Consider the following 14,273-nt stretch of genomic DNA (forward strand, 5'->3'; position numbering starts at 1 on the left):
GGGATAAGGAAAATGGTTGGCGAATGAATGAATGAATGACTTGAATGAATGGCTCCAAGTGAGCACGTATCCTTCCAATGATTGAATGACTGTTTCTTGAATGACAGTTTATTACTGTGACAAGTGTTAAATGTGATATTTCCATGTTTTACCTACTTGAGGGCTTGTTTTGGAATTTCACTGGGCTTTTAACTCATTCCTTTAGCTTTTGTTTTCCTTACAGGAGTGGAGACCTGGAGCAATTAAGTGTGAACTAAAGTGTATAATCCTCTTGTACTTAGTTTTTTGGTAGATAGAATGTATTTTGACATTTGATATTGTATCATGCATTTACTTTTGGGTTGTAAATAAGTTTGAATTTTGATTGAATTGTAGAACTTAAATGTTATTTTAGAGGCTTGAATGGTTAATCTTGAGAGTTGATTGAAGTGAGTGAGTGAGTCCTGGTGAAAACTAGGCAGGCGGTCCGTCAAACCCTTGAATACGTCCTAAGGGGAGGTGGGGTCGTCACAAATCACCATTCCAATAGATAATCCCTTTGAATGTTTAGAACCAGCAGTTGCTGTTGAAACATGAGTAGCATTGTTTAGACCCTTATTTCCATCTGTCACAACCATAACACATTGTTTAAACTTCGGAATATCTCCAGAAAGTTGGTTGTTTGAAAGTACAAGTTGCGTTAAGCCTGCCATTTCAGTGAGGAAGTTCGGGATTACACCTGAAAAATTGTTATTCGAAAGATCCAAAACCTCCACTGCGATCAATCTGGATACGGTCACGGGAATAAGCCCGCCAAATAAATTGTTGCTGAGATTCAGAGCAATCTGCAATGATGATTGCATTGCTGGAACATCTCCACTGAGTTGGTTATTTCCAAGTTGAAGTTCCATTAGGAGATTCAGAGTGCGAATGGAAATGGGAATTGGACCACTCAGATTATTATGGCGCAAGTCCAAGTTTGTTAGATTTTGCAATTTGGAAATTGAAGCTGGAATTGAGCCACCAATTGAATTTGAACTGAAATTCATTCTCTGCAAACTGTGTAACTGTGTAAACTGATAAGTGATAACTCCAACCAACTTATTCTTCTGAAGGTATAAAACTTGAAGATTGGCAAGATTACCCAATTGTACAGGCAAGACCCGAGTCAGCCAATTCTGGGCTAAATTCAAAAGAGCTAAACTTCGGCATAATCCCAATTCAGGAGGTATTTCGCCTGTTAGATTGTTGTTGTCCAGCTCCAAATAGGTCAATTTGGTAAGGCTTCCATATGATCGAAATGAGACTGTCCCATTTAATAAATTGCCTCCCCACCTCAACCTGAAGAGGCTCAAAGAGATCTCTGTTAGTATTGGCCCCTCTAACAAATTGTAAGACAAATCTACTGACTGCAAATTGGGTGGGGATAAAAGGTCTTGGGGAATGGTTCTACTTAGCCTGTTGAAACTGAGGTCCAAATTCCTGAGATACGTAGTAATCCCAGGAGGAATATTTCCAACAAAATTATTCTGGTTGGCAGCAAATCGGAACAGTGTTTGAATATTTACAAGGAACTTAGGAATTTCACCTCTCAAATTGTTTGCTGAGAGAACCAATATTTGGAGCTTGGAAAGCTCTCCAAATCTCTCAGGGATTGATCCTGAAAGTTTATTGTGACTAAGATCAATCAGAGATAAATTACCATATTTCACTAGCACTACCGGGATTTCACCTTGAAAACCATTAGTAGATAGCTGAAGTTCTTGTAAAAGATTGTTTTTCCCAAGATTGGTTGGTAGAGGACCAGTGAATTTGTTGTAGCTCAGGTTCAAACTCTTCAGAGAATCCAACCCATCGAGTTGCAAAGTGATGTTCACCATCAGAGAATTACGAGACAAGTCCAAGACCTCTTAACTTTTGAAAACCATTAAAAGTAGGCAAAGAACCACCCAATTCGTTCCTACTAATATTCAGCAGTTTCAAACCACTGATCCCACCACAGGAAGAGATAAACACATCCGGGATTGAGCTCAAATGATTATTAGAGAATATTCAGCAGTTTCAAACCACTGATCCCACCACAGGAAGAGATAAACACATCCGGGATTGAGCTCAAATGATTATTAGAGATGTCAAGAGATTCTAAGCTATCAATCTGGCAAACAACAGGCAGAATTTCTGGGCTAGATATTGAAAACAATGGTAAAGAAAGTTCAGTTACAGAGGAGTTGCTTGAACTGCATGAAACTCCCACCCATGAACATGGATTAGAGTCTTTTTTCACATTACTCCACGGAAATGATGAATTCCCAATATTATTCTGAAGCATCTCATAAAGATTAGTCATGGAGGCAATTTGCTTTTGAAGGTAGCTGAGAGAACACTGAGTAAATGAACAAAAAGAAGAAAAAAATTGTTGAGGAGATGTCAACATACTTACTCATTTTGGGCAGAAATCTTTGGCTGACTTGGGCTTTGGTTTTGGAGTATTTCACACCTGAATCTCAAGTTTTAATTGTGAATATGCATATATCCAGGCATGTGCATGTACTTGTCATTCCATGTGTGAGGTAAACCAACGTGTGGAAAAATGTTCTTGCCATTATGGAAGCTATTTAAGTTGACTGGACTTAGAGATCGGATTGGCCGTGACGCACTGGGCAGCAAACAGCCAGTTCTGGCAAAATTTCTTGAAGTCAAGTCAAAAAATAAGGTTGGCAATTCATATGGTGTCAGAAATTCCATTTCCATAAATTGTGGACCACTTTTTATCTGTTAGGAGCAAGTTTTGAGATAGTTCTGATGTAGGGCTAATAGCTCCAAGAAGTGGAATGAAACGTCTTGAACAAGCAGTAAAAGCTAAGATGGATTTTGACAGAGGAGGTGAAAGCTTTTAAATTGTCTTTCCCCATAGTATGTTTAGCAGTTTCAACTAACTGATCTTTTCCAAAGAACATATAGATATAACCACATGATCGTCGCCCTTCAACTATTGCTGAATCCACTTTTTAGGTGGAGCTTAACTGCTTGTACATGAGTGCCAGAGACTTGATTGCTATTGCTAACAGGTTTCTGACAAGAGAAGTAGCTCTCTCAAAGGAATACTTGCTATCAAGTCCAAGCTTCAAACTGTATTTGTAAATCAAACATACCCCAAAAAAAAAAAACAAAGTAACATGCAAACAGAAAGTAAAGAGAAATTGATGGAGCTGCTGAAAATGCTTCTCTTCCTTTCTTTTTCCAAAAATTTTTTTAGTTTACTGTCACTTGGTCTCAATCTGTCAAACAAACGATGCTAATTCAGTTTTACCTGTATCATAATTCATATGTCCAGCTATAAAGTTGAAGGTTTAATAAAAAAAAAAGTTTAATGTTTATGGCAAAGGAAAACAAATTATCAAATATCACTGAAGCCAAATGGTTGCCTGTCTCAACACTTTCGATGTCATAGACCAATGCAAAGTAATCGTTGCGAGCCGTGGTCGCTACTCGCTAATTAATTAACAGCTGGAGCATTTTTAACGGCTTTTAAAGTATCTAGATGTCTATCGAAGGATTCATCTTATATATAAAGAAGACAAAAAAAAATGAAGAAAGCAAGACTGCTGGTTGGAAAATTTCAACTTATTTTACTTTAAGTAGGAATAACTCCAGTCTTTACGCTTTCAGTCCCTAATAAATGTGATGTGTAGATTGTAGACCAGGACACCAATGTCATCTCGATTGATCAACCATTAACTTCTATTCTACCACTGTTGGGATTAAATGCCAAAGACTTAAGTCTTCCAATGACTCCAAGAAGAATTTTGTCACAGGAGACTTAAATGTGAAGAATACACAGATTGTCAGATTTAAAGATGCAAATATACGTAAACATGTAACTATACAAGACTCATTCAAGCGAAGGAGGAAAGATGATCTAGAGTGGAGCCATGGAGGTGCAGGCTCAAAACCAAGTCTTTCTTGATAGGTTAAACTCAGCTCACGCATTTTTTGCTTTTTTGGCATTTTTGGAGTGTTTTTGTAGTTCTTAGTGCCATCTTTGACCTGTGCTCCTTAGTCTTCGCATAGGGACGGAACCAGAAACTTCATTTTGAGGAACAACTTTCATAGACATGAAAGTGTTACAGTTAAAAAAAAAAAAAAAAACTTCAAAAAATTTCCAAAGTTTGAAGGGAAATAACATAATTTTCAAGAACTTAGGGGCTGTGACTCCTCTCCGCCCCTTGTGATTCCGTCCTTGGTCTCATGGAAGTCACCGGATAGATTATGTAGATGTACATTTAATTATGCCCTGAATTTGGACAATGATGTTAAAAGGAAAGTTAACTTTCGCACCTTGGATGGTGGATGCCATTAGTATGGGATCAATGGTTTTAGGAATTGCCAATGTGGATGTATAGCTCCTCGATTTGGACAATAATGTTGAAAGAAAGTTTAATTTGGAATTGTGAATAATCACTCTAGATTGGTTCAATGGTGAGGAGAAAACTCTTAGAATCCTTTGAATTGTCAAATTCAGGGTTTCGATCTTGAGTTTGATGGTTGAGAACGAAAAAATGTGTCGGAAAAAAATAATAAACCTTTTTTTAAAATAATGGCCCAAATCTAAGGCCACAGCAACTTGGCCCAATTTGACCAATTGCTTTGGCAATCATACTGAAATTAAGTCAATATTTGTTATTCAAATTGTTAAACCAACCATAAAGACAAAAAAATATTTTTTTTTTGTTGAGCAAATGACTGAACGAAATGCGTTAATATTTTAAATTAATATCATTCAGTTTGTAATATTCAATTTAGCTTATAAACACATAAATTAGATAATTATGATATCACTGATTTGACTCTCGATCCTTCTACTTTTCTCCCTTTCGCATTACAAGGTTTGAAAGTCTATTTTTGAAGCAAAAAAAGTAATACCACTCAACCTCTTACAAAGTTTAAAGCAATGTGCATTCTCCCAAGGGATGATAACCCAGATATTCTTTGCTAGAAACCAGATTCAAAAGGGATACCAATGTCAGCATATAAAATCACATGGGAAGAAAAGGAGCCAAGGCATGTAGATGCAGGATGGGATACGATTTGGAAAATTAGGGTCCTCAAAGGTGGCAATTCCTGCTATGGACAATCCGGAAACGAAGACATTTGGCAACGGATGACTTGTGCCAGATTTGTAACAAATGCTCGTGCAGTCAGGGATTCCGACTGAATCAGGGCATTGTGGATACTGGTGGTAAATCAGAATAAATGGGAGTACTTTTTCAGTAAATCGTCATTTGAATTGTTTGATTGCAATCTGAAGCAGGATGGAATTGGATTTGGGGGTAAACTGGAAGTTACTTTTCCAACAGATTATACATTTTGCATGGAGAGCAGGAAATACGGTGAAGGCTGTAACCTTTGCTACATACTTGCCTAAGTACTCTATCAGCAATGGCAGATCAAGCGCAGAGTGTACTTCTTTTTAAGGCTCATGTTGAACTCCAACGCAGGAATGTTTTCATCAGATGAAGTCCACCCCCCGAAGGTACTGTTAAAGACAATGTTGGCAGCGCATCTGGGAGTAATCCAGGAATGGCAGGAATAAGGAGGGCTGATAAGTGATGACAGGGGAAGATGGAAGAGAGGCTCTCAAAGAATATTGGCAAGGGAGCAGTTATTGAAGTTGGCATGGGAGTAGGGATTCAGGAAAGTCATCTTACAGAATGATTCCAAGGTGCGGTTAGCTTCGATTGAAAGGGTAGATTTTACTTCACCGCACTATAACTTAGCAAAGCAAATCAAAGAACGAATGAGAGAGAATGGTCGTGCAACCTCCAATACAGGGAAGACAACTGGAGTGCTTACTGGCCGACTATGGCAGGAATACAAAACCAAATCAAGGTTTATTAAATGAAGGGCCCTTAAAGAAATTTTAGGGGCTGATGTAATCAGGGTAGCCACCCCACGTTTTATTTCTGCTAAGGGGACTAGGTAAGCTGACTCGTTTGTTCCATAAACAAAAGACAGCAATGTAGCAAACTTGAACATCCTCATTCCCAAAGGACCAGTGCAGAAATTAAACTATAAACCATATCAATCAGTAAAAACTCTGAACCTTTTAACTTATACCAGAGAAGCAAAACAAGAAAGAGAAACACGAGTAAACTAGGAGAGATCTAAGCTATCATTCATTATAGGTGCAACATACATCAGGAATCAATTTATTTGGAGAGATATAGTGTAGACTGACAAATTTCATCTATTAACTGTTCCAAACCAACTCAAACAAAAGCTAAAAAAACAGCTCACCTCAAGATCAATCAATTAGCGAAATACAAAAAAAGTGCCTATAATTGTACAAATCTAACATCTTATCTCCAAACAAAACAGATGCAAAAAACTTCAACCAACCCCTACCACCCCCCCCCCCCCACCAAAAAAAAAAAAAGAAAAGAAGAGAGAGAGATAACACCTAGGCACCATCCTCTATTCTGGAAATCATTTGCTGTGCCAACAGTTTATCGATGATCATTTTAAGTGCAGGGGCACTCACCTGACATTTTTCGTCGGAAAAGCACGATCTTCCTTCTTCAGCTGCTTTGCATAGCTGAGGATCCAGTGGAACCTTTCCAAGAAAAGGGATGCCCATCTCACTGCACATTCTACCAGCACCTCCAGCACTACTATCGAATATTTCAGTGTAAGCGGCAACATCCAGCATTTCTGGGGCTTTCTCCTTCATATATGATAGGATCCACTCGGTCATATCCTTTTGTTCACCTGTTTCTGTTGTCCTCATGAATCTGAACTCCGACAATGGTTGACACAGACCACTCATGTTTTCAACAACACCAAGAACCTTTAGGCCGACTTTCTTGCAGAAACTCACTTCTTTTCTGACGTCTATTAGAGATACCTGTTGTGGAGTAGTGACTACAATAGCACCATCTATTCCAGTCACTTGAAGAAATTGAACAATTGAGATGTGCTCATCCGAGGTTCCAGGTGGAGCATCAATCACAAGAAAATCAAGCTCCCCCCAATAAACGTCCTTTAAGAACTGCTTGATTAGGCCATTCTTGCGGGGACCTCTCCATATGACAGCCTCATCTGGGTTGGGAAGCATAAATCCAATCGACATGACCCCAAGGTTAGACTCAACATAAACAGGAGACCATCCAAGATTACTTTGGTGAATCTCTTGTCCTTCAAGGCCAAGCATCTTTGGGATGCTTGGTCCACAAATATCTATATCAAGTAGACCCACTTGAAAATCCGTAGCTGCTATGCATAAGAAAGTTGAGCTGAGAATGTACTCTTGCCCACACCACCCTTGCCAGATAAAACCAGTATCTTGTGCTTTACAGTAGCCATTCGCTCTACTATGGTAACCAAATCTGCAACAGAAACCAAGAAGAAATAAACCAGTACATAAATGTTCCTTGCCTCTTAAGAGCAATGATCGAACAAAACTATATAAAAGCTGCAGGAAACTAGGAAAGGCAAGCTTGAAAAATTTTCTGCAATACAGCACTCAGATGAAAAACGATTCATATGAACCTCTAATGAAAATTGAGATCCAGTTAAAAATGAGATCCACATTTTCCAGAAGCTGGCAGAAATGTCTGTTTTAGATGATGCTTGCATCAGAAGAAAAAATTTGAAGCATGCCAATTTCCTACCAGTAAAACTTGACAGTTTCAATTTATCTCAAGACCACCCAACTCCTGGTTTTTCAAACTTTTCATTAATTGTTGGTAGTTCATGCCAACAAAAGAAAATGCATCAAGTCATCAATATTTTCAACCCTCAAAAGCAGTAAAATACACAGACTCATGCAAATATAGTAAAATAAGAGTTCACATTGATCCATTTTGAGGGGAAGGGGAGAGAGAGGGGGGTGAGGGAACCCACACTAACTGCGAGCTCAGCACAGCCAAGAATACATCAACTAATGTTGGAGTTCAACCTTAGACGGAATCATGAACCCAAGAACTTAATTACCAGAACACAAAATAACAAGACAGTTGTTAAAGTACTTTAGAAGAAAATATTCTTTTCTTGACTCCAAATGCCTCAATTTAATAACTATTCATTTCCAGTGACAAACTCCAGATAATTTCACTAAAATCTCAATTCCAATGTCCCTAGTTTCATGATTGATATGTTCCATTCTCATGCAATTCAGCATTACTACCACCTAAGGCAAGTTTTCCGCAAGAAGCAGTTGGAATTCAACGTGTCAGGTTATAAAAATTTTGCCCTGACATTTTTTCCCCATTAGTAGACATGCCCAATTTCACAGGTGGAGAATCAAGTTGAGCATATCATAGTCTCACATATTTAAGGATTTAGCTATTTGAAAGCTAGATATCATGCATTCTGAAGGATTAACAAAAAGCATAAATTCATTGGCAATAACAGCAGTTTTATGAAAACACTTAAAAAAATCAAGATGCAATATGAATGAGAGAGAAGATTCAACACCAATTAGAAGTATTTATAATAAAATCAGCTGGAGTGGCGAAAGCTATTGCAAATGAATATGATTAACAAAAGCATGGCACATGCCATTGACTTTGGTTACTGCCTTCTGTTTTATATCAGTTCATTCTTTTGGGGGGAGTGCAGCAAGTAAAATCTTCAACTTAAGCAACACAAGAAAACTTTACAGGAGGTCCAGAATGTGTGAACGCTACACGTGAGACACACACCACTACCTAATGGCTTCCTTTTTCCCAGAAACAATCGCAACAGATAAATCCAGCATAGTATGTTCAGTTTTGACATATGACAAATTCCTATCTAAAGTGTCTTTCCATCAAGTTAACAACACACAGTCATGAGCTGCAAAACTGCTTATGACATGTGAAAACACCATTCAAGTAGCACCAATCAGAACAAGTACAGTACTGAATTGTTTCTTCTTTTAAAAAAAAAAAAAAGCAAATTAAAAACCACAAGATCATGTGGCTAACATCAAGGGATCCAGATTGGGCTTCATCTAGCCTAGCTGTAGTATTCGAGAAATTCAAGTTAGTTAAGTTACCTAACAGCATTTAACTCCAATACTATATCTCACTTTGAGAGTGTGATCTTGAATACGTTCTAGGGATGCTTGGCTTAACTGAACATATCGAGCTAATCTTGAATACATTCTAGGGATGCTTGGCTTAACTGAACATATCGAGCTATCAGTCAAGCTCTAGTACAGCGTTGGAGAAACGTTATTAGAACCATTCAATCCCATTTTGCTAAACTTTACCAAATGTTTGTCTTCCAATATTAACAGAGGTAGCTGCAAAAACATATTTCAGTAAAAACTACCCGTGTACAAACTACTCAAATTATTCTAAATTGGAAATTAGGCTTTTCAACAACCAAATCCCGTTTAATCCTCTGCTTATTCTCACCATCTTCTGAAATTTAAGAGGTTTAACAGTACATCACAAATCAAATAAAAATTTTACATTTTTTATGCCTCCCCTCCTTGCAACCATTCAAAAATCAATAACAATAATTTAATTTGAGTTAAACACCTTCTCCCTCCCCGCCGCAGCCCTTCCCCATCTAAACAAAAACTAAAAAAAATAACAGATATTTTTCCTAAAAAATAACAGATATTTTTCCTAAAAAATAACAGATATTTAGAGACCTGGGTCGGGGCCTTTAGGAGCAGTAGCACAGGCTTCTTGATTAGGGCATCCTTTACATGCATCAGATTTTCCCGCTGACTCCGACTGGGTCCCTGGACAATCTGAAACCCCAAAACAAAATTTAAACAAAAAAAGAATAATTTATTGGGTAGTCGAAAACAAAATAAAAATCAACTTTACTGCTAAAATTGAAAAGGAAAAAAGTGAATACAGTGTTAAAATGTCATTACATACGTTCATTTGCATTTTCCGGGACGTCTTTGTAGTCTCCGTTCTCCATTTTTCTTGCCTCCGCCAGGTAAAAGTAGAGAAATCCCCAAGTTTTCTTGCTTCTGACACAATGAAATGCAGTGAGAGATGCTGTTTTAGGCCCTTCGACTAAGCTGCACACAGCAGAATTCGGATTTAAAAGAGACGGTTTCAAGTTTCAAAGAAAAATTAGCCGACCTTCTGAACCGCCAGTGAAGTCAGCTGGGTATTTGAACCGGGATGGACCGCCAGTAATATCAACCCGGTATTGGCAACCGATATTCAATCTGGGCAAACTACTCAAACCCGGAAATGGTTCCGGGTATCTAAGCAACGGGTTGGTGAACAAAATTCGCATTTTATAAATGTTGAATTTGTAAACCAACACAAATTTAGTGTTTTCAAAACCTTTGATGTCAAATAATTTCTTCAAATATTCAACTGCCTTTTGAAACTCCTACAAATTTTGATTGATTTTCTTTTATAAAAATACATGGACAAATAGATCATTAAATAGCCTTTTTTTAATCAAATATTCACTAAGGCGATTATACCACATGCGTTCATATTATTTGAATCCATACAAAAACAGTTGTAATTTGATAGAATAAATTTTTCTAGGATTTAATTTACATGTTTTAGGAGCAAGCTTCCATAAAAGTCCTTCCTTAAGCTTCTATGACATCATACATCAACTAAATTCAAAGATAAGGGAAAAACAATAGGTTTTCTAGCAAATTACTTCAAAACCCTAAAATGGAAAGCAAATCAAGAGCTCCCTTCCTCCAAGAACTTCACCAAAAGCTTCCTTCCAAGCTTAATTCATGGATTTATGAAATGGATTAGGGTTTCTATCTTGTTTGCTCACTAAGAAGACAAGAACTCAAGGCTAGAAGTTGGTTCTTTTCTCTCCCTTTCTCTCTCAATATTTCGTCCAACCAAAAGAAAAAGAAAAAAGGGTAATGAATGGAAACTTGATGAAGATAAGAAGAAAACTTAGTCTTGGTCAAAGCTAGCTAAATGACGACAAATGGCGCAACATGGTTCATGCCTATCTCCTGTCTCTCTATTTGTCTCTAATCACCAAGATATCTAGTGTTCCTCCAATTAACTCTTAACACCTATTGTCACATAAACCTTTTTGCACAAAACTCCCTCTTAACCACCAAATTTATTGCGCACATCTCAGTAATTGGTCACAGTTGCATAATGCACTATGAAATTCAACATGCACCAAATTAAATAAGGTAAAAGGATAAAAATCATGACTTAACCATTAAATGAACCAAAATCCAAGGCAAGCAGATAAAAATACAAAATATGAAAATAATTTTCGGGAATACAAAATATAAAAATAATTTTTGGATCCTCACATGTTTCTTGAAAAGACCAAAAGTTGCTTCACACTTCTCAAGGATTCCTTGAGCAGATTCTAGTCGATTCGCAAATCTACATCCCTTGTATGCTCTTTGTTTGTTTCTGGAATCTTCATACCCGTGGGGTGAAATGTGGGTATCCTTATGTATCTAGTCATGAGTCCTCTTCAAAAGTCTTGAATTTGTTCACTTTTGTCATTCTTGACTTGTTTTCAAATCATTTCTAACATATTGTTTAAAATTCGCTCGATCTGAATCGATCATCAAACATCAAAACCTATAGAGATAAGATATCTTGCACATTAAACTATTCAAATACAAGTTTTGGTTATCAATTGTGACTCTTGAAAATAGATGCTAAAAGGTGCAAGTTTTCATCCTTAAACCCTAAAAGCACACAAAAAATTAAAAAGTAAAACACACTAAAAATATACAAATTAACAGTTATCAACAAACTTTGACGACCAACAGTGTATTTTCCCCATATATATGCCATTACTTTGTCTTATATTGAATCTATTATTGCTTTCTCGCAATTTCAATACAATTGCTTATTTTGTACAGTAGATGGATGGTGGGGCTGGATGTAATAGCAAAATAGTTTGCTCCTTTAACTTTCCATCCTTACTATTGCATTTGGAAATTTAATTGGGAAACAAAAAAGAGCAAAGGAGAAGTAAGGTGTGACATATTGCTTAATTAAACTCTTTCCAAGAAATGTGGAGAGGGTGAAAATTGTAAATGAAAATTTTAACATATATTAAGCCATTCTAACACAAGACAAATATGTAAAATGAGAAATCAATGAGTTTTTCTCTTTCAAGACTCCTAAATGAGATGAAACTCTACTTTTCTTTTCTCTTATTTACTGGGTTAAAATACAGTAAACCCCCCTATGGTTTACCTATTATACACAAAACCTCCCTCATTGTTTAAAAATACCCACATAACTCCCCTGTACTTTGGACTTCTTTGCAAAATGGATGGAAATCATTCAATTTGATGGAAAGATGTAAAATTCCTATACGAATCCTGTTTTTGAATTGTACTAGTAGTTAATTTAGGGTTAAGTTGAAATTTTACTTACTTTCTTAATTCGTTTGAGAACCAAAGCTAAATTGAAGGGATAAATTAAAATTTTAAAAAGATGTCATCTTCTCTGACATTCATCATCGACCAGAATATATACTTTGCTCCTTTCTTTTCTTTTTCCCTTCATTTTTCATTTTCTATTTTCCTTTTCTATTCCATTTTCATCCTTAAAATCTCCTGCAGCAACTCTAGATTTTGGGTGGATCTTGTTGCCTGAAGAATCTAATAAATCTGAACACTTCTACTAGCAATTGGTTTGTCACCATGATTGAGAGGTTCAAAGGAGGAGATGGAGAAGATTTAGGATTTTTCTCAATTCTTAAGGAGACGGAGGTGGCTGTAACGGTGACTAAAACCACCACCACCACCATTAATAGAATATTCAAGGGAGAATCGCTAATATTTTCTAAAAAGTTTTTTTCCCCTTTCTTTAGTATCTCACTGATTTCAATCATATTGAAATCCATGAGTCATGAAAAAATTTATGTACCTTGTGTTTAGTGTAAATATGGAATTGAAGCTTATGATTCTATTGCGGTGCTGCTTGTTCTTTTAGAGAGCTTTGAATACAAGGATGCAAACCATGGCAACACCGAAAGACAACATAGCACCAATTCCAGTTTATCTCCACTTCAATATATTCAGCCTACCAGGATGGTGGTGGAAGAAAAGAAGAAGAAATGCACAGAAAAAAGAAAAAGAAGCCTATGGTATCACTACAAAACCACAATTTAATGTGGTCTAGCCATTGTCCATATAAACTAACTTATTGATGCAGAATTGTTATTCGGCACGTCAAAACTTAAAAATGAAATAACTAAAGAATGGATTTGTAGAATTTATAATGGAATAAAAATTATAGTGGTTAGTTTAGTGAGTCGATAATATACAAATAGAGTGTAGTGCCTAGAAATAAACCATTCTAATAATGTAGTGATCATCTAGGCAACTATTGGTTAGAATGGGTCCCTTTGCCATTATATTTAGTCATTTTGTTACCCTAACGCAAATGTGGATAAGGAATTTGAGTTTGAAACTATTTTTATTTTGAGACTTGCACTAAATTACTAAATTATATCATCCAAGGAAAGCATACTCTTCTAATATCCTCTAATCAAGTAGCTGTAACAAATTGTGGAATTTGATTGAAAAAATTCCCTATTAAGTCTAGTTACTTCCCTACCCAGCATATTTGTACCATCAATTTGACTCACAATCATATATATCTCACTTTGCACTTGGGGAATTGGGCGCAAAGAAAGTACAACTCATAAGTTAGTGGACTGATGCGAATGAGCAAGCTGGCCATGGTGTTCACGTAGACCATGTGAAGGTTCCTCAAGGACCAGTGATACGTGCACGAGTTAAGAGGTTCAAAGAGTCCCTTCAAGCCGTAGTTCATGCCGTACAAGCTCAAGAGAAACCGTGCTCAAGCATTGAAGGAATTGACTTGGAGGATTCTTGCAAGCCTACCAAGATGTTGCTAACAATTGAAGATGCAAGTGATCAAGCTTAAAAGTCGGATTGGGACTAAATAAATTAGCTCATATTGACCTTAGGTTAGGATTAATTGGGCCTTAGTCACATTAATTACTTAGTTAGTTAGTTAGGAGTAACCTAGTCAAGTTAGCAGCGTTAAATCCGGCCCAATGGGTAGGGGCCTTGCTGGCCGAATTTATTTAGTTATTTTCCAGGTTTTATTAGGTTTAAACAAGGGTATAAATAGCCCTAAGTTGATGTATTCATTCAGTTTTTGAAGTTAATAAACAATTTGTCTTCTTGAAACAAATTTTCCTTTAGCTTGTGAAAGCTAAGTTGAACACCCTAGAGTTGATCCTATCTTGTTTCTTGACTTATGAATCAAGTATTCACCTTGATTGTGACCTTGTCCTACCTATTATAGTATTTCTTGTGCCGTTCAAGATAGATTACG

At 36.7% G+C, this 14,273-nt stretch overlaps 2 pseudogenes; both read right to left on the bottom strand.

Annotated features, from left to right (window-relative positions):
* Nucleotides 1-488: 488 nt before the first annotated feature.
* Nucleotides 489-2,348, bottom strand: LOC113774322 (annotated as a pseudogene).
* Nucleotides 2,349-6,133: 3,785 nt separating this feature from the next.
* Nucleotides 6,134-10,056, bottom strand: LOC113772821 (annotated as a pseudogene).
* Nucleotides 10,057-14,273: the final 4,217 nt, after the last annotated feature.

This window comes from Coffea eugenioides, chromosome 6 (assembly GCF_003713205.1).
Source record: "Coffea eugenioides isolate CCC68of chromosome 6, Ceug_1.0, whole genome shotgun sequence".
NCBI classification, from domain to species: domain Eukaryota; kingdom Viridiplantae; phylum Streptophyta; class Magnoliopsida; order Gentianales; family Rubiaceae; genus Coffea; species Coffea eugenioides.